We start from the raw sequence: 21,804 nt of genomic DNA, 5'->3' as shown, positions 1-21,804 counted from the left end.
GGTGGGATATATGCAGCCATTGATGCTTGCATTGGTGGTGCTGTTGCTTCAGAAGAAGTGCTGGGAGTAGAGCCCTGCTCCTCGGATGATCTTTTCATTACAGCTTTACTCCAATTGTTTGGGTGTATATTCTGGACATGGCATTCCATGCTATAAGTTCCAAAGCTGTACTGTTTCTGTGGATTCCCTCTTGAAAGTACTGTGTGACAGATTTTACATGTGACAAAAGGCGCATTTACCTTTTTCTCTCTTTCTGGGTTTTTTAAAAATGTCTGTACTATTGACTCTCTCTGTGTTCTAGGGGTTTCAGGAACAAACTCTTCTGAAGATGAAGTAGAAGAATGAACTTTTTACACAAAACAATTGTTGCATCTGTGGTTCCTGTTCTTCTGCAAAATGACAATGGACTGTTGTCCGAAGACTACTAATTTATTGCAATGTATGCATTGCATCATTACATTTTTCAGTTCTGGCTGAATGTTCGCCACCATTGAAGACGGCATTGTGGTACTCTGGTTCTTGCTGTAGATGTACTGCTTCTGACATCTTTGCACCACAGCTCTACTCCAATTGTTGGGGTGTATATTTTTTACATGGCGTTCCATGCTGTGGGTTCCGAATGAATATTTCTTATTAGGATTTCCTCTAGATAACACTGTGTCACAGATCTTGCAGGTTACCAGTGGTGCATTTACTTTCTTCTGATGTTCTGGAAAGCTAAAAAATTTCCAGACTATGGACGCCTTCTTCTTACTTGGGCGAGGGTCCTCTTCAACAAAATCTTCATTAGAAGAATGGTCAGACTCTGGATGTTCAGCCATTTGGAAGTATTTTTCTGTAGCTAGGAGCTGTAGAAAAAAGGTGTTGCTTCTCTGAAAGCCAAAGAAGAATGATGAACATGGGAGGGGTTTTTCAACAATTGGAGTAGGAAGTATTATAAACCAATTAAATATTTTGGTTTGAGGTCACATGGTTGGACGTAAGCTTACGGAGTGCTTACGGAGCGTTTACGGAGCGCTTACGTAAGCTTACGTAGCATTTAGGCTCTATTTACGGAGCGCTATTGTAATCTTACGATGCGTTTACGTAGGACACACCCTCAGGAGATTTATAATTGTTTAAATAAAGTTATATATGGTCTTTAAAAGTTTAAATTAACATGTTCTTTATTATCCCAGATAATGTGTACCTTTATATTGTGCAATGAATACTTAGATATAACGATTTAAAGTTTATAAAACTTTCGGGGGTAAGAGCTCGAAGCTTTCACGGTGCGCGGACGGAGCTCTTACGTTGCGTGCACGTGTGACCGAACCTCGCGAGATTTGTTCTTACTTTAAAGAGTAATATACTGTTGTTAAAAGTTTAAAAAATAAATTTTCTACATTAAAGCAGATAGGTTTCAGGTCATATATAGTTAGGTATTAGCATTTAAAAAACCTTGCAAATTCACTGAAAAAACCATAGGTTTCAGGTCATATATAGTTAGGAATTAGCATTTAAAAAATCTTGCAAATTCACTGAAAAAAACATAGGTTTCAGGTCATAAATAGTTAGTAATTAGCATTTAAAAAACCATTGAAATTGCTCCTATATAGTTAGTTGTACTAACTATATTTCGCGCACTCGCAATCCACTGCTGATGATGTCACATATTACATCATTCATGACATGGTCAGTGACAACACTGATGACATCACTGATGACATCTCAAATGACATCACTGATGACATCTCAATTGACATCACTGATCACATCACTGATGATATCATTCATGTGATAATACGATGCACCTCTTCACACTCTAATATAACCTTTGATACACCCAGTGTTAAACACAGACTACCATTCTTGAAACCATTGACACACCAATACCAGTTACTACATACACACACACTGATTGTTAGGTCTATACACACATCCAATCATTTACCCATAGAATCACTCATACATACAGTCACTCATCAATGCAGCACTATCATCTGCACTCAAACACCTGTACAGACACTCACACTCTGCCACTCATCCATGGAGTTACTCACACATCTAGTCAGACATGCAAAGAATCAATCACAGTTTCATTTCCTCAACTATACAGTTATACACACAACACCTTACTTATTCAAACATATACAAACACATACTTACTTTGTTATACAATTACTGATACAAGTACACAATGATCCATACAGCCACTCGCACAATCAGTGGCTCTTATGTATAGTCATTTATGTATGCCAGCTACCCACACACACACTCAGTCTCCCATACAAATACTCAAGCAACCAATCAATAACACATATAGCCACTCATATAGCTACTGATCAACACATGCAGTAGCTTACACAACAACAGTGGCCACAGCTCTCTCTTAGCTGCGGAGGCCCACAGGACAAATCCCAAGGATGCAAGGTTGCCAAGGTGCGGGCACACAGTGGGCACAGCTCTCTTTTAGCTGCGGCCGCCCACGGGACAGCTCACAATGATGCAAAGTAGCAAAGGGTGTGGGCGCTCAGCGGCGACAGCCCTCTCTTTGCTGCAGTGGCCCACGGGACAAATCACGAGGATACAAAGTAGCAAAGGGGGTGGACACTCAACAACGACAGCTCTCTCTTAGCTACGGCAGCTCACAGGATAATTCTCAAGGATGCAAAGATGCCAAAGATGCAGGTGTGCAGCGGCCACAGCTCTCTCCTAGCTGCGGTGGCCCACGGGACAACTCACGATGATGCAAAGTAGCAAAAGGTGTGGGCACTCCGCGGCGACAGCCCTCTCTTGGCTGCAGTGGCCCATGGGGCAAATCACAATGATACAAAGTAGCAAAGGGCATGGACACTCAGCGGTGCCAGCTCTCTCTTGGCTGGAGGCCCATGGGGCAAATCCTAATGATGCAAAGTAGGCAAGGGTGCGGGCTCTCAGGACAGCAGCGCTCTCTCAGCGGCAGTGGCCCACACAACAGAGGATGGTCTTTGCCAGGCTGGCACAGTGGTGGATGCTCAGCAGCTGCAGATTTCTCTTAGTTGCAGCGCTCCACCCAAGTTCAGCGATGGGCTTGAAGGTGCAGATTCCGGAGTGCTCTTAGCAGTGGCTGCCCTCTTGCAGTGGCCCACACGGATCTGGCAGAAGAGTTGAGGGTGCAGATTTAGGCGGGCTCTCAGCAGCAGCAGCTCTCTCTCAGCAGCAGTGGCCCATACAGATTTAGCAAAAGGTTTAAAGTTTCAGAGTTAGGCGGGCTCTCAGCGGTGGCAGCTATTTCTTAGCTCCAGCGGGCCACACAGGTTTTACAAAAGGGTGCCAAGGTTCAGAGTTAGGTTAGCTCTTAGCAGCGGCAGCTCTCTATTAGCTGCAGTGGCCCACACAGGTTTAGCAAAAGGTTCAAGGTTCCCAGTCCATGGTCCTCACAGTAGAACTAGAGACTCTGGATTACTGGACGGAGGCCTCACCTGCAAGTAAAATTCCGCGCACAAGAAATCTTCTGCAGGAGGCACTCTCGATTTTAGGCCCTTGGTTACTTTCTTCAGCAAGCTTGGTGAAAATTTCAAAGTCCTTTCTTCTGTTCGCTCGAACAGAGTTTCATCTTGACATCCATAAGGAACACACTTAACCAAAGTTCCAGTGCTGCATTTTATACCTAAAAAGTCTTTGTTCTCTAAGGTCGGAAATCACTGCCTTCAGTCAGAACCAGTTAGGTGGGGTCCGGGAGAACTTGGTTTACGAGGTGACATCCTGCCCTTTTTGAATGAGAGTGTCCGCTATTAGTCACCCAGTGGAAGGTGGAGCCATCATTCACCTTGCTAGGCACGGCCCTGCTCGTATAAAAGAGTCACCCCTCCCAAGGCTCTGAATACCGATCTCTCTCTACAGCCAGGTCTGATCCAGCCGGCCAATACACATACTCGCAACAACGGGCAGTAAAACTTTAGGCCAGAAACTACCCCGTTGTCAGTAAAGACATTTTTAAAACATGTGATACATAAACTGTCCTTATTAAAAGGTGGCCCTCAATGTCCTGAGCACAAACATATCAAACTCAAAGTTCCTATCGGGTTTTTACGGCCAGATAGGGTAATAGAAAGTAATCCTTAACGGACAGGCTACACTAATGTAGGTATTAGGGTTATCCTTATTCACACAGTCATGTATGAACAGGGACCAAACAGTCATTTATATACAGGAAGCATTCATGCTGTGGCCCTGATTATTAGTGGCACGGTGCCCAAAACATCTACATCCAGCCAACATACAAGACAGGAAGAGTAGAGGGGAAGGAAGACCCAAGCCAATGATGCCAGGTCTAACAATATGCTAAAGAAATCCACGACCGTAGGATCAAGAAATATCGAAGACGTATGATCTATTATAAACTTGAAGAAGTAAACACTTGGGCAGAAGTTTATAATCAAATAAAATGGCAACAGAAATCAAACATAAGTTAATCACAAGAAAGTATGGTATCAGATTCTGAAACAGCTCAAAATAGACCTCCCCTGAGTAGCATCACAGGAACATTGGCACAACTAGCAGCCACGAAATGGCTAAGGAAAGAAAATACCAACTTTCTAAAAGTCACATTCGACTTCACTATAAGTTAGGAGTTTAAATTGTGATTTCAAAGACACCAAACATAAATTGCCTACTTATTCCCATTTGGAAATCATAATTATAAAATAAAATAAGGTAACTTCAAGGTTTTCCTTTGGAGAGGTTGGCCTGGCAGTAGTGAAAACGATTTAAGAGTAAAACTTAAAAGTAAATGTCCTGCTTTTTAAATACATGCACCAGTCCAGGTCCTATCCTAGGGGTGAATTATATGTAATAAAAAGGAAGGTTTGGCCCTTAGAGATCCTAACTCATTGTCTTGCCCAGATTGGGGATGAAGGAATGCTCTGACCTGGCTAAAATACCTCCTTGAACATAGGGAACTAGCTTTGAATGTTCAAGCCATTCTTTTCAGAAGCCTAAACCATTAAGTAGGGAGTGCCTCAGAGCTCCACCCTGAGCCCCACTCTTTTTAACATTTGGCGTATCCTATTGAATGTTTTGATGTCCAGGAAGTCTCTTGCGCCGATGACACGCAACTGCTGCTGACATACAACAACAACAACAACAAGGCCAAATCTAAATGATCAACTTGTGTCACAGCAGTAATGGTTAAACTCAACTCCAACTCTCTGCATTGCAACCCCAACAAAACAGAGATTCTGCAATTTGAAACAGATGACCAACCCGGCTGGCTAGGAGCCTGGCCATCCAGTTGTGAGTCCCCCCCACTGAAAGGGCCAGAAATCTGGTGGTGCTAGTGGATACATAGCTATCATTCAAATCTAAGATCGCTGCAGTAATAAAAAAAACTTTCAGGATCTTGAGAAGGCTGAGGAATTTCCTCAATCTCCTCCCATGGGACGCATAGAAGATGGTTGTGTAGGCACCAACCTTGTCCGATTGGGCTACGCAAATGTCCTGTACATAGTAAACCCAGATTACATAACTCATAGACTATAAAAATCCAAGATATGGCCATCCCACTGCTTTTCAAGCACCCCAAAGACACTTCCCTTACTCTTTATCGCAAACAAATTCACTGCCTACTGTTGAAAAAAAGAGTCATTTCCAAGGCATTTACTATATCCCACTCTGGTTGGATCTGCCTGCTACGTCCTGGCGGCTAGGTACTGGAACGATCTTCCACTCCCCCTCTAATGCATTGTGGATAAATTAATATTTCTCCCCAAAAAAATCCTATTGCAGGACTAGATGTCATAATCCATACTGAGCATATAGCCTAGTGATGGGACACTCTTGCAGTAGCTGCACGCTCTACAAATCCCACCATTCATTCATTCATTCCTTTACTTGGCCAGGTCGACATGACAGTTTAACACTGCACACCACAGGCTGCATGGCAGGCCTGAGACATGTTTAAAGAGCTACCTATTTTGGGGGTACAATTAGTGCTTCAGGCCCAGTAGTACTTTTTAATATGTAGGCCGTGGGCTCAGGTACTGCCGCTTTACTGGGGACTTACAAGTATATTAAACATGCTAATGGGGTTTACACCAATCTACCATGTTTTAAGAAGAGAAAACAAACACTTTAGCACTGGTTAGCAGTGTTAAAGTGCCCAGAGTCCTATGGTCAGTAAAAATAGGAGTTCTGAAGGCATAAGGTTAGGGGAAAAACCACATTAAGGATGCCAGGTCAAACAGTTCGCATGTATCAGATTTGTTATTACAGAGAGTAAGGTCCCTAAGCCAGTATTTAATCTTTCTGCAAGGCCCATACCCCATCTCAATGCGTCTCTTCTCTTGACCAGGTGAAGGACCAGCTTTGTCAATTTCCTGCACAACTTCAAAACATGCTCCCTCGTGGGAAACAGTTTTTATAGAGCAGCGCAAACCACATGCTGCTTTTACAATGCAAGCATTACAATGAATTCCTTAGGGGAAGTGGCATTGGAGTAGAGTTAGAATAGTAAATTATACCGCTCCAAAGTCTTGCTCTTTCCCTAATGCATGTCATGGTAACGATATGGGTGGGAAAGGAATGTGTTGTAAAGATGCATTTTTCTTACAAATAACCCTCCCACATCTCACAAAGGTGTCACTCTAATTTGAAAGTGACCTATTTTTCGTTACTTCATTCATTAATTAAGACAGAAATGTCTTTATCTGGACAATTTCAAGTAAATGCATGAGGTCTCCCACTGGGGATTTCCATCTTTTACATTCGGGGGAGACATCAAGATCCATATTCCTAAACCCCAGTTTTGTGTAATAGCTTTTGTGGAGGAACTTGTACCAGATTAATCCATGTCTGTCATTTGAAAATACGCCCTTCATTTGTAAACAACAAAAGGACCATTGGAGGTTTGATATTTCAAATCCCAGGTCCACTTCACATCTATCATGTGGTCCCCAGGATCCATCCTTTATCTTAACGATCACCATGATGTACCTGTGTGTTACCAGTCATGCTGATGTAGGAGTATGGATTAAGATGGTTAGCATTGACAATCTGGAGATCTATGGAGAACAATTGGTATCTATGGTAGAGTGCTTCTTTGCCTGAGATAGAGGAAAATACCCCGTGGGGTGCATAAAGCTCTATCCTTGTAATTCTGTAATGTAACACAAGTATTCTCAACAATCAAGCCTCCCGAATTGGATATGTGTTTGTTGTGTAACTGTGCTGTCAATCTAGTTTTCAATGCTTTTGGAATAAGTGGATTAGTTTGAGTATATCATGTCTTCCAGATACAGGTCAACCACCTACTCTATGCCCAACCTATACTTGCTATGGTAGATATCTTAGCCCACAGTCTTTGTGTCTTTCCAGGTATGAGGAAGTGGGTGTGCTATGTCTTTTGTTGCTCTCCTGGTGTAGGGGCTGTGTACACCTGTGCCGCCAAGTAACACACTTGTCTGAAAAAGCTACCTTATTTTTACAGCAGTGTAAGTGTGTCCTAGCTAATCTGTAGTTTGCTCCCAGATGAGGCGAGTGTCACCATATATGAAATAAGTAGCACATTAACTGGACTGGTCTGGAGCATGAGAAGGTGCAGATTAGCATTGAAGATGTTTTAGCTCCATATAATTGAAAGGGGCTGGAAGCTCCAGATTTCGAATGGTATTAAATGGCAGCACAGCTGAAAAAGGCCCTACAAATGGTTCAGCCCGGATGCCGTCTCTGTATTATCATATGTGAAACGGAACTGACTCAATCAAATATCAAGGAGTTCATCCTCAATTTTCAATCACAAGTGGAACCGAAATTGCAGCGAAATACAATGATCATCTTTTTTTTAACAGGTGCCTGGGGAAAACTTGAAGAACCTGAACTCCCCACGTGGGACCTGTGCAAAATTGAGCACTTAGTGGGATAATTAATAAGAGTTCATGAAATGAAGCAAAGGAAGTTGCTGAAAGAGAGAGAGATAGCTGAACTGCACCATATTTGCAAAGATATGGTGCAGTTCAGCACTGTATTACTGCTTGCAAACTTGTGGCTGCCTAGCTCCAACATAGGCACCCTTGCAGCATAGCACAAAAGTGCCTGTGTTATGGGCCAGATTTTTTGTGCAGGAAGGGATATCTTCCTGGACAAAAATAATATTTAGAGGCACATTCTCTTTATATGTGTGCTACACAATGCAGCACACCTGGAAAGAAAAACGAATGAGGAGAAATTAAGATATTTTTCCTCCTTACAACTCTCGTCCATCGCACGTATTTGACTCCGGCAGGCTTGCAAACCATCTTCCCCACCTCATTTCATAGCTGTCCCAAATGTGGACACATGATAAGAACTGCAGGGTGATAAGGTGCTCTTGTTAGATGATGCTTGCACAAACATGACTAAGATCTTTTAGGAGATTTCATAATAGGCTTGCCACGCTGCTGCTAAAGGTTCTGACACTCCCGACAGGAAGCCTGCATACAGAAGCACATTTATTAAACCACTGCCTTCAGACTGTTTAATGTCACTGATGTGCTTGATAAGGGATATGGTCTCTGCTGAAATCTTACACAGGGCTCTACATGGATTTTTCCTCGCCTGATTATTCTCCTTTCTCATTTATTGCATGACAAGACGTCCACAAATTCTGCTGCTGATTAAAATAACCACATCTGCTAAGTTCCACTACGGTTATGTGCTGCATTTCAATGCTCAAAAATCCAATATTCTGGTTTGAGAAGAGATATGATTATCTGGCAGCAAAGCGGCTGCTTAGGAATTTTCGGCATGTTCCCGCGGTAGCAGAAGTAGGAACACACCATTTAGAAGTAACTACGCACTCTGAGATATCTTTTCACACTGCATAAGGATGCAGTTGCTATGCCCCTTGAGCACCTTATGAATGTCAGGATTTTACGTCATTTTCCAGGAGTACATCAAGAAACTTGTAACCTTACAGGTTTATAGGAGTATTTCTTGCACACTTTAGTGAATTTCATTTTTGCATAGCCAAACATATACTTGTATATATATGCTGCAAAAATCCTCTGAGCGAATGCACATCTTAACTTCTTTTTAGTTCTGGCCTCGAGGCAGGTCTAGTTGCATTACCAGCCTCATATAAAAAAATATTCATAAATAATAACTATATATGAATGACTTTAGGTCAGCCCTCTTCAGCCAGTGGTCAGATTAACTGTATTTCACATGTTGCTTCCTCCTACCGCAGCATGCAGAATGGATGAGTGGGTCAGACCACTTCAGCTTACTTTGCCTCTCTTGCACTGTGAGTGGCAGGAGTTTTATTGATTACATACGCATCTCTGATTAAAAAGAAATAAACTTCATTTCCAGGGCCCCATGACTAATACTCAACATTGCCAAAGCTTTTTTTCTTCCAATGTTTTATTCTTTTCGTTGCGTATTTAAGCAATGTCTTCCTGGCAGAATAATTCAAAGCCAACAGTGCCTTTTCTTTATGACAATTAGAATAACATTTTCCTGTGAAGTGTATTAAAAGTACAAAACACCTACCTGCTGCAAGCCATTCGTTCTGCTCTAGTAAAATGATAAGGGAAGGTTACGTTTTTTTTTTTACATTGAAAATGTGCAAGCCTGTGTTCAACGTGTTGAGACAATAGCATGGTTGTTATTTTCTTCTTTTTGTGGCATGTGTTTGCATCACACAATAAAATACATATTAAAAAGCAAAGCTGCTGCATGACCAATTGCATTTGCCAATTCTTGTTCCTTTTTTCTCCACAGGAAAATATGTTAATTTTAAAACATATGGAATAACCCCCGTAGCTATATCCCCTTCAACTTTGGAAGAGTTCTGAGCCACTTGCCATCCTGAAAAGGGATTTACTCATGCCCTTAAAGACGTTAGGGGCATATTAGCAAGCACCTCGTTAAAATTATCGCCGTTTTAGCGTCAGTTTCCTGCCACTAAAACGGCGATAATGGGCTTGCTAATATGCGTTATAGAATTCCAATAGAAGCCCAGGTTAGATGTGCAGGACATCTAACCTGGGCTTCTAGTGGAATTCTATAACGCATATTAGCAAGCCCATTATTGCCGTTTTAGCGTCAGTTTCCTGCCGCTAAAACGGCGATAATTTTAATGAGGTTCTTGCTAATGTGCCCCTAACTTCCTAACCTTTACAGGGAACGAATTCGATAGGTGTTTGTCAATACTTGCAAACATTTCGTTTTTTGGCTGCCAGCTTTACTCATAGTGCAATCCAAACACTTCTTAAGTGGATTACATCACTCAAACTCTTATGCGAGTAAATCCTTTTACAATTGCAAACCGTCTGTAAATTCAAAAGTCTTTTAGTATGTGTTAGCAGGCTAACTGATGTATTGTTACTGAGCTGCCCACTTTTATTGGCAACTTGTGTGGTCAACGCCTTGATTGTTGTGATACAGACAGACACATTGAGTAGCGCAGTTATGCACCCTGGATGTTAAGAAACACCCAGGGCTCACAAACAGCATCGTGGTACGAATAGGAACCTCGCATAATGAATAAGACCTTCGAGTAGCGAGTCACACTTTTGAGCAGAAACCAGATACTTTTTATTGGCAAATGACTGATACATTATGTGAACAATTCTGAACTGGCACCAAATTTCATACTAAATATTGATTGGCAAAGTAACATTGATAACGCTTGTACCAATATGTAAAGTGGACCCTATTCCAATTAGCCCACTGTTAGAAATTGGGTTACTGGTGGACTGAGTTGTGAGCCGTAGTGAAAAAGCAACCACTATCCTAGTCAGGGTAAAGCACAAGCAACCCCCAAATTAACCTACGATCAATCCCCTGGTAGCTTGGCATCAAACAGTCAGGCTTAAACTGGAGGCAATGTTCAAGAGTAAAACAGTGAAAACACAACACAAATAGATCCCACACCAGGTTATTAAAATAGAGCTTAATTAAAAAAATAAAACAAGCCCAAAAAAATTTAAAAAATTCAATTAGTAGAACCGAAGACAATGACTTTTAAATTTTTTAGAGAAAATAGCACCAAGAGGTGTAAAGTACCAAATGGGAGTATATGGTCGTGTCGCACCCAGACAAAGTCACAAGTTCAGGCTGACCTCAATTACTTGCAGGACGCTTACAAGAACTCAGTTAGATCCATTTAACAGAGTACGTTAAATCCTGGTTTGTGAAGCATTGCATGTCTCATCGTCAAAGATGTGTCAAGCAGTCAAGGTGGTGCGTCGTATTGGAGATGCAGTGAGGCTGTGGTCCAAGGTCCTGTTGTGTCAACATTGAGGATCCTGTTGACAGGGCTTGGAATGTGAACTCAAGCATTGGGAAAGTGGTGCACAGTCAGAGCAATGCATTGGTTCTGAAGAGCAGCGAAGTTGCAGTGCGGAGTCCGGCATCATTGTCGAGGCTGCGGTTGACGAGAGATGCAAGGACATGCGCCAAAGATGCGTCTCTCAGTGGCGTTTCTGAAGGTGATGTGGGCTGTGGCGGCATAGTAAGTCTTTGGGACAGATCCGACCAACACAGCAACAGAAACGCATTGGTTCTGCTAGATGCACAGAGCAAGGCAAAGCACCTTAGTCTCACTGCCAAGAGGCCAGGACTGGGTGGCACCACTTAGCAGGGTAGACTCACAGATGGCATAGTCTAAGTGCAGATGTAAGATTGATGGAAGCCTGTCATGTCTCTGACATTTCGGATTAGGAGGCCAGCCAACTAGTAATTGGAGGCACTTTGGGTTCTGGGTTCTAGAGATGCATATCCATCACTTCTTTGCCAGGCAAAAGGCAGTAGGCAGCAGATCAGCACAGCAGGGAAGGATTTCCTTCCGAGCAGCAGTCCAGTAGAGTGGCAGTCCTTATAGCAGCACACTAGTTTTTCTTGGCAGAGTAGCCACAGGTCCTGAAGTGTACTAAACAGTTGTTGTCTGAGGTTCTTCTTGTATACACAGTTGTGCCTTTGAAGTAGGGAAAAACTTCTAGAGGAATGCCTTTGAAGTGCACAGATACCCTGCCTTCCCTGCCCAAGGTGCAGACTAACGACGTGGGGTATGCAACCCTTTGTGTGGAGACAGGGCAATGCCTATTCAGCTGTAAGTGAGGCTGAGCCCAGCTCCTCTCTCCCCCTACCAGTGATGGCCTATCCAGTCACACCTAAGCTTGCATTGTATGTGGATGTCTATGAGGAATACAGACAGACAAACTGCCAAGCACAACTAGTAATGTGATCAGACACAGGCTGCATGCACTAAATGGCTAAGGCAATAAAATGCCAAGTTTTGAAAAGTGCCATTTCCAGAATTATGTTTTAAAACCCAACTTTACCATATGTTATGATTTTGAATTAGGATCCTGGAGACACCAAACATGAACCAGTGACCACTTCCCATTTGAAAATTACACTTATAAAATGAGTTAAGGCAACTCCAATGTTGTCCTATGGGAGAGAAGGGCCTTGTAGTAGTGAAAAACAAACTTAAGAGTTTTTTTCACTACCAGGACATGTAAAACTTATAACTACATGTTACACTTTTTAAATATACTCCACCCTTCCATTGGGGTGACGTATGTATTATGAATGAAGGGTTTGGCCTGACAGAAGGTTTATTTTCCTGGTCGAAATGGCAGTTTAAAACTGTCCACATAGGCTCTGTAATGTCATACGTGAGACACATCTAAAGGGCTACTTAAGTAGGTGACACAATCAGTGCTACAGGCCCACTAGTAGCATTTATTTTAAAGACCTGGGGCACATGCAGTGCTCTTTAGTAGTGACTTATAAGCAAATGAAGCATGCCACTTGGGTAAAAGCAACTATTACCATGTTTTGAGCAGAGAGCACCAGCACTTGAGCACTGTTTATCAGTGGTAAAGAATGCAACATCTTAAGGCCATCAAAAACAATGGCATCTAAACAGAAGGGCTTGAGGCGAAAACTTGGTGGGAAACCATGCCAAGCATGCCAGGTCTAACACATGTCCCCTCCCAGCTGAAAGTGGGGAAAACTCTCCAAAGTCTTGGGAGTTCTCTTCATGAAGGTGGAAGAACCTGGAGAGACCATCAGCATTGGCATGGTCTGTTCCAGGATAGTGTTCCACCGTAAAGTCCATTCCCCATAGGGAGATGGACCATCTCAACAGTTTTCGATTCTCATCCCTCATATGCATAAACCATATGAGGGGTTTGAGGTCTGTCGAAATCCAGAAGTGAGCTTCTTCAGTGCCCAGACCACTCAGAAGGCTTCCCTCTCTATTGCTTTCCACATATGCTCCCGGGGAAGTAACATCCTACCAATGAAGGCATCTGGTTGATTCAGGTCTTCTTCATTTAGTTGTGACAGAACAGCCCCTATGTCATGCTCTGAGTTGTCTGTCTGCACAATTAATCCTTAGGATATCAGGGGCCTTGAGTATTGCACATTGCAGTTTAAAGCTGCACACAAAGGCTCAGAAATAGTAGGCCTCAGACATGACCAAAAGCTACTTAAGTGAGTAGCGCAATCAGTGCTGCAGGCCCACTAGTAACATTTAATGCACAGGCCCTGGGCATATACAGTGCATTTCACTGGGGACTTATAAGTAAATTAAAAATGACACTTGAATATAAGCCAATGTTACCATGATTTTACCAGAGAGCACAAGCACTTCAGTACTGTTTAGCAGTTGTAAAGTGCGCAGAGACATAAGGCCAGCAAACTTGACATCAGCAAAAACGGGAGGTCTGTAAGCAAAAAGTTAAGGGGAAACCACACCAAGAATGACAAGTGTAACATTCACAAATAGGGATGGACAGTTTTCTACTTGTACACAATATAGCAAACAGGTATAGAAATGTCTTTTGGGAAAGAGTGGTTTCAAGAAGCAAATTATTGTCCAATGGTGCTAGTAATCTTCTATGTAGCAGAGGAAACAACTTCCTTAGTACATTTATCAACTCTGGGCTCCTGGATTCTTTCATCTACTCTCTTTTAGGACAGTATATTCTAAGCAACGTACAAAGAAATAGAGGAATATCAGATGCTAATATTTTTTAAGAGGTACTCCTTTGCATTCTACAATTGCGAGGGACCACAACAATATTCATTTTATGCATTCTATGGAGATTGCACACAAACGGGATGTACATTGTGTACAAAATATGCATTACTCATGGGGATAACATTTTTGACCTATGAAAAAAGTGAGCTACCATGCCTAAAGAGTAAATGCTTACCAAATCGTTTTTTTACTATTACAACTAGATTCCCACAAGCATCTTCTTTACCAATGAGGCCTGAGGCTGAGTTCCTTTAAGAAATTTTTTTATTCCGCATATAAGACAACTTGTAAAGGTATATCATCAGGTGTTATATGGGTCTGGTGCCCCGAGCATGCAGCCTGCTGGGCAACATCACTCCTGAAGTATCTTTCTGCTCCATTACAAAAGGTAGTGGGAACACCTGCCCAGGTTCTCTCTGGAAGCGAGTGTCTTAATCCTTGGACCTGTATATCTTGCTATGTGGTTGGTTCAGACCCAAATGTAATTAGGGGCTTCCAGGTTTGGATTCTTTATGGTGACCCACTTAAGCAATCTACTCTACCAATACGTTTAGCTAATGTTAACCCTTCTGTGCAAGAGGGAGATATGGATGAAACCCACTCAGTGGCGTCACTAGGGTTGGTGTCACCCAGTGCGGGTAACTCATGGTGTCGCCCCCTCACGACTTACCGCATGGACCTCCTCTGTGACAGAGCCAAGGGCGCCTCATCCAGCACGCCTTCCCGGTGGTCATCCTGGCTCCTGCAGACCTCTCGTTTGTCCACGTCCTTGGTCAGGGTGTCCCTCTGGATCCGCCGGCCTTTGGTTGCGCTGATTGTTCTCCCACCGCTTTCTCCTCTGTAGCATCAGCTACCGCGTCCTCCTCGTGTTGTTGTCCTCCTCTGCACTCCTGCTTTCACCTCCTTGCATCCGAGTTCCCCTCCGCAGTTCCAGGCCAACGGCATATAAAGTCCCCCCCCCCCCTCCCCTGCAACGGAATTATCACACTGGCAACAGAGGAAGAGACTAGGAGGCAGGACTACTTGGCGCCCCCAGAGCTCCCGCCACAAGCCCCCAAGGTCTTTTCCTTACAGTACTCCCCTACCAGGCTGGGCCGATCGGGCCAAGAGTCCACCGCAAGGAGCGACCCAGAAGGTAATACTGACATAGCGCCCAAGTTGTCAGATTGCTATGTGTGATATTTTTATGATTTCAGTAAAATTATGAGTGACATTTCAACGACTAAGAGTGACACTTTCTCGCGAGCAAAATCAAGCAATGAAGACGATGGAAACATTTAAATATCAGAAATGACACTCATCTGAGCAACCAGAAACTCTAAGAAGATCTTAAAACTGCTCCAAAGTAGCATATATGGAAGTGAACTAACTGGAGACAGACTGCATGACTGCAGTTCTTAGTCACAAATGGCAGACACGCACTGCAGCTACTCAGAAGATGATCACTGATCTGATCATTCATGGCTGTGCGGCCTAAAAAGCAAATTTTAAAGCTAAGTGCAGTATGTGCAACTAGGTGGTTATACTGTCACTCAGTCTCACAGCAGGCTGGATCACTTTAATGTTTTTGAAAAGCTGCTCCACTCACCAGGGATGGACACCAGGTTATGCTGCCCAGCATCTGCTCTCACAATACACATGGAGGGCAAGAGAAGGGTTCAGCGCTTGCATTCCCCCATGCCGGGTGGTGGTGAAAGGCTGTTAGAGAGGAGACTGCTGAGGCTAGGGTTGCCATCTAGCTTGTTTTCTACCAGCACCACCAGTATTTTGAGGTCTTGGTTAGTACAAAAACAAGAAAATTCACTAAAAGACTGTATTTTTTATCCATTATCCTAACATACTTCAAAAAGCACATATAAATAGAAAAAGCAATTCTAAATGTGTTCTAAGCTATGTGAAAAATTCATGTAAATAATTCGGAAACAAAGGCAAAAAAGGAATATTACAAATATATATGGTTTTATTTAAAAACCGATTTAGTATCATATGTCAGACAGCAACTGGCCAGTATTTCTTTCATGGCAAGGAGGCAATCCTAGCTGATGCAAGGCCACTAAAAATACACTAGTCATTTTGGGTATACTCAAGCCTGTCCTGTGCCATGGCGGAGGAGTGGCTAGTTGACCTGTCTCCCTGTGCCACAGGCTGACAAATGAGATGGAGGGGCAGTGGTGAAATTAAAGACAAACAACTTTAGTTCAGTTTTCCATATGTAATTGTTAATTAACTGCGTGGGGTTTTGGGAGAATTCTGTTCTGAACAATTAAATAATACGTTGCGGTTATGTCTTCAAGGAGTAAAGTGTGTGTGTGTGACAAGAATGAACAACATACTAAATGGCAAGCAGGCTTAGTACTTACGATGTAGACCTGATGGAACTAAATTGACAACTTCTATCAAAAATTTTGTGGCTTCTCAGTTATCAATTTCTGGAAGGACCTTAACAACTGAAGCTATTATTTATCATGATGGATCTTCCACCACCTCAGGACATTATACATGCTACTTAAAATCTGAAAATGGATGGAGTTACTGCAATGATTCTCATTTAACTTATAAACAACGTTTGCCTTATGACTCTACAAATTCTTATCTAGTGTTTTTAAAACCAAAGTTTTAGTAAAGGGAATTGGCCTTTGAAGACGGGAATAGTTAATAAAAGTTAGTTAGTTAGTCAGTTAATCTAATATTTTAAATTATTTATCTCATGTAGATACTTTAAGTGGATCTCAAAGAAAAAAAAAATACTGATATATCAGACACAAATTGGCCGTGAGGATTGTGTAAGGTATGATGTTTTTAGATCGTTGTCTCCGCATGCGTGAGCGCTGCTGCTGTCCTCCACTCAGAACGAGCTTGGTGTGGGGGCGGCAGAGAGCCACACTGTCTCACAGCACTCTGCAGCCACGAGGGCGCCTCTCAGACCCAATGCTGAGTGATGCAGCCAGGCCTTCCAACGCTGGTATTAATGAGCTGCGCAGGGCACTAGTAAGTTATTCACACAAAGTGACTGCTCACCAGCGCCTTGCACAACTCCACACGAGTCTCCGTGGCTTCCTGTTTCTGGCCTTACTTTCTTCCAGACCAGTGGACGTGAGGACTCACTGGGATTAGCATCGCCCCGAAGCAGAGACGCCTAGAGAGAGAGGGGGAGGGGGCGGGGGCAGTTGCTTGAAGAAGGGTGTCTATAATGCGACGCTTAGCTGCACGAGATCCCTGAACCCGACATGGAAACACTTTGTAAATTATACCTACTGTAGCTTATAGCGTACATGACACCTTCAACCTATACCAGCTCTTTATCCAGCAACGCACTGCATGCCGGGAATTGTAGGCCCATGTAGCATCCTGCTACTAATAATGACAGACACTTATATCTCTTTTATAGGAGCTTTATTCCTGCGTCCTACATCCATCCTGTCCCTACTCTAACTGCTCTGGTTCCTCTTCTCCGGCTCCTCCTATTCCTGCTCCTCTCTCTGACTCCACCCCCCAACCACTAGACTACATCCCACAATACTACATCTCCCCCTTTCTTAACAAAATGAGCTTAATGTCCTCAGTGTTCGCAGTTCTTCAATCCACCACACGGGTTGGCGGACAGCCTGTTCTTCAAGCCTTAGTAGTGTCGAATCAGCGGTGAGCTTGACTTTGGTCAATCTTTCTTTTGTCTTAATCGGGCATTCTTGATCGCGTTGCATGTGAGCTGTTTGCTCTCACATTCCGCAGTCAGCATGTCTCCTTCCAGTGGTGTAGCTACTGTTGGTTCAGATGATCGATCTCTTTCATGAGTGAATAATGTTCTGGTCCTCTTCCGAGCACCCGCATCTACTTTTACTTCTGTTTGTCTTGTCCGGTAGAGGGCACCATTGTCCTCCAATTCAGAGTCATGTATACCAGACAGTATGGTGCTATCGGATGAGACTGTCTTGGCTTGGTTCAGTAACTCATTCACCGCATTTGCTTTTACTTCCTTTTGTCGAGTCCGATTGAGGGCAACACTGCCCTCCAATTCAGGGTCCTGTATATTAGACAGTATGGTGCTATCTGACGAGACTATCTTGGTTTGATTCGATAACTCATTCACAGCCTCGGGTTGTCTGGCGGACTCGTGAGCTGTCCGGGCATAGGCATGTTTCTCTTTTATCTGATGATCTCTCTCTACTGACACGTCCGGTTTTTCTTGCAGAATGACTGGCCGGTCCCTTCCCGTCCGGTGACCAAGGTCCACTGTCTCTGTTTTCCCTTTGTAGGTCCTTTGAGTCAGCCTCGCGGACCCCTTCAGGGGTGACGGTGTCTGATCTGTGTCCAGATATACTTGTGACTGACATGACAGGTTGTCTTGTGGCCTGGCTGAATATTCAGAGTCCTTAGTGTGTGACGTGTTGCTCCTGACGTGAAGGGTGCCCTTTGGTTCCATGGTGCGTTTGGGTGGTTGACGCCATGACTGTTGTCGGGACCATGACTCGGTCAACTCACGGGATTGAACAGATGAGCACTCTGGGTCAGAGAAGTCTCTTGTCGACTTCCAGGATCGGACAGACGTGCTCTCTGAGCCAGAGGAGTTCCTGGCCATGGACGTGCTCTCTGGGTCAGAGAAGTCTTTTGTCGACCTCCAGGATCGAACGGACGCGCTCTCTGAATCAGAGGAGTTTCGGGCCATACTCCCTTTGAAGCGTTCCTTTGAGAGTGTATCGGGTACTGGATGTCTGAAATGAGTGGGCCGTGACACGTTGTTCGTTGACTCAGGGTTGTCTTTAAAACGATTCTCCGGGCGCCTTCGTCGACTTGTCTTTGGCATTGTTTCATTTGAGAAGTTGCTCAACAACCACGTGCTTCTTCTTTGTGTTTGCTCTTGAGATTTTCCATCTTTGCCTTTCTCACATGTCAACGACGTCTTCTCAGTTTCTTAGTTGTCCCCGGTGTCCTTGATGTGTTGGTCTTTTTCTGTTCGTTGCTGGGGAGGGTCAGTTCGTCTTATGCGACCTATTTCTTCTTCCCACTTACTTGGTGCTCGGATACCCATGATGTGGGTGTGATGTGTTCTCCTGCTGGATGATGTTCCTTCAGACTCCTCTTCACAACTTGACGAAGAGTGTTCCTGCGCCGACTTCCAGTTTTGACCATTTGGAGCTCTCCTTCTATAGTTCGTCTTCCTTACTCTCTTGTTGTGTAAGTTGCCATCTTGTCCAGGGGTGCGATCTGTCCCACTGGACGCTCCCTCCTTGTCAGACTTTGAATGACATCTTGAGGGTGAAGAACTCCTTGAGGTTGTCCTTTGACTGATTGACTCGGAGTATTCCTTGTCACTGTGTCTCTGCCGTTGGTCAGACTTTGAATGACACCTTGAGGGTGAAGAACTCCTTGTAGTTGTCCTTTGACTGATTGACTCAGAGTACTCTTTGTCACTGTGTCTCTCCCATTGTCTTTTCATTGGTCTGCCTTCCCTCTCTCTATTTTTTGTTTTGTCTGTTTTCCGAGTTCCATCTGTCCAGGCGTCTTGATAGTTTGCCTTCAGATTCGGGTCCTTTGATTTGGCTCTTGCCTTGACGTGCATTCCAATTTCAGCCTTCCTGATGATTTCTTCTAGTGACCACTTTCCTCGCAAGATCTTGAGCTTTGTGTCGGGGTTTGCGCAGCCTTCAATTATCCGGAGTCGAACTGCGTCCTCATTCGTAAAGTTGTTGAAGTGGCAGCCTTGTACCAGGTTTTTCAACCGAGTGATGAAAGTAGGCAGTGGTTCACCTGGTTCCTGCCGAGCTGTGTTGAAAGCGATGCGCTCTCGATCCACTTCCGCTTGTGCGGAGAGACGGGCACATAGCCTCTTTTGGAGTCTTTTATAGATGTCTGTGTCTTCTTCGGAAAATGTTTCGATTGGGCATCGGCCCTCTGGACCCACCAAATGGAGGAACAGCATTAGACATTTCCTCTCTCTTTGTTCACCAGTGGCGTCCAGGAAATCACTCAATGTGGCCAGCCATTGGTTCCGTTTGAGACACAGACTCCAGGTATCCGTCTGCATCCCTGGGGGTGGTACTTCAATGCAGGGATTGAACCGTTGTGCTACTTCTTCCCCCGCCATGAGAGGAGGATTTTGATGGATCATATTCGCAGGGCACGGGCTGTTCACTCGTCTTCCCGTCTTCGTAGTTGATCTTCTTTAGTCGAAACCTGTGGTCTGGTCATGTGCTGGGACGTTGGCAATGCTTGTTTGGCCTTCGCCAGTACTCGTTTGGCCTTCGCTAATGCTTGATTCTGTTATGTTCGCCAATGCTTGTTTGGTTTTCGCCAATGCTTGTTTGGCCTTCAGCAATGCTTGTTTTCTTCCTTTGCCGCGATTTATCCAATGCTTGTGTCTCTTTGCATGGATCAATGCTTGTTTCTTTGCACGTACCAATGCTTGTTGATTGGCATGTATCAATGTTTGTCTAATTGCATGTATCACTGCTTGTTTATTTGCATGTACCAATGCTTGTTTACTCTTAGCCAATACTTGTCTTTGCATGCACCAATGCTTGTTGACTTCCTTTTACCAATGTTTGTTTCTTTGTTCTTGCCAATGTTTGTTTACTTTTGTCAATGCTTGTTCACTTTCTGGCTGTTGCCTGACTCTAAGATGGCCGCCTATGGATCACACAGGGTATGTCCTTGAAATCTGCCTGACTCAAAGATGGCCGCCGCTATGGGAATCTCGTTTCCCACGAGATCTCAGTCTCATTCAAGCCTCCAGACTCACGTCTCTTCAAGCCTCCAGACTCACGTCTCTTCACTCGGCACTCACCGGCAGCCGATTTTTAGGCGGACAGCACTTCCAGACACACATCTGGGCATCAGCGTGGCAGGTAGGATCGGGGTGAGCTCCCGACCTCCGTTTCTTCAGCTGCCCCACCACTCCTCACGCAACCGGGGTGAGCACCCGGTCCTGGCGCTCGGTCGCCCTTTTCCCGCCGGGGCAGATCCGGCGTTCTCTAGCTTGGGCTCCACTCACCGGGTGCAGGGGCTCACTGCTGCATGATGAGACACCCACCGTCTCCACTCCAGCGACGGACACCACGGGGAAAGATCGGGGTGGGCTCCCGACGTCGCGTTTCCCTCCCTTGGACTCACGCTTCAGGGGTGAGTTTTTGAAGTCTGTTTTGGCGCGCGATTGCGCTCGCTGATTCTCCAGCGATTCACTCGCTGAGCAGCATGCTCCACGCAGCCTTCTCGTCCACGGAGCTGCAGGCAGGCAATGTTTTCGGCGGCTCACTCCTCGCCGCAATGTTCCTTTTCCTCTCGATGGTCGCGATGGCAAAACTCCTCATCAGCGCCACCTGGGACAGGATCACACAGTGTCACGAGATCGGTGTGGTGTGCACGATGTGCCCGATCCCACCCTCGTCGCCAGCTGTAGCATCCTGCTACTAATAATGACAGACACTTATATCTCTTTTATAGGAGCTTTATTCCTGCGTCCTACATCCATCCTGTCCCTACTCTAACTGCTCTGGTTCCTCTTCTCCGGCTCCTCCTGTTCCTGCTCCTCTCTCTGACTCCACCCCCCAACCACTAGACTACATCCCACAATACTACAGCCCAGATCTATAAAGGGCACTCATTGCAGGTGAATGAAAGATAATAAAACGTGCTGTTGATTATTTTAACGTGAAAAGTGATTGAAGTTTTCATTCCTTTCATGAAACTTCTCGACAGCTCTGAGGCCTCGCCGAAATTAATATTTTAGAGGCAGAAATCGGAAACGGGACAAAAATGAGAGAGCACTAGAACCCTTGTTAGTTAGGATCGGCAGATGAGACTTGTGTCCAAAA

Source organism: Lissotriton vulgaris, chromosome 5 (assembly GCF_964263255.1).
Source record: "Lissotriton vulgaris chromosome 5, aLisVul1.2, whole genome shotgun sequence".
In the NCBI taxonomy this organism is placed as follows: Eukaryota; Metazoa; Chordata; class Amphibia; order Caudata; family Salamandridae; genus Lissotriton; species Lissotriton vulgaris.
The sequence above is the reverse complement of the archived record's forward strand: the minus strand, read 5'-3'. Positions refer to the sequence as shown.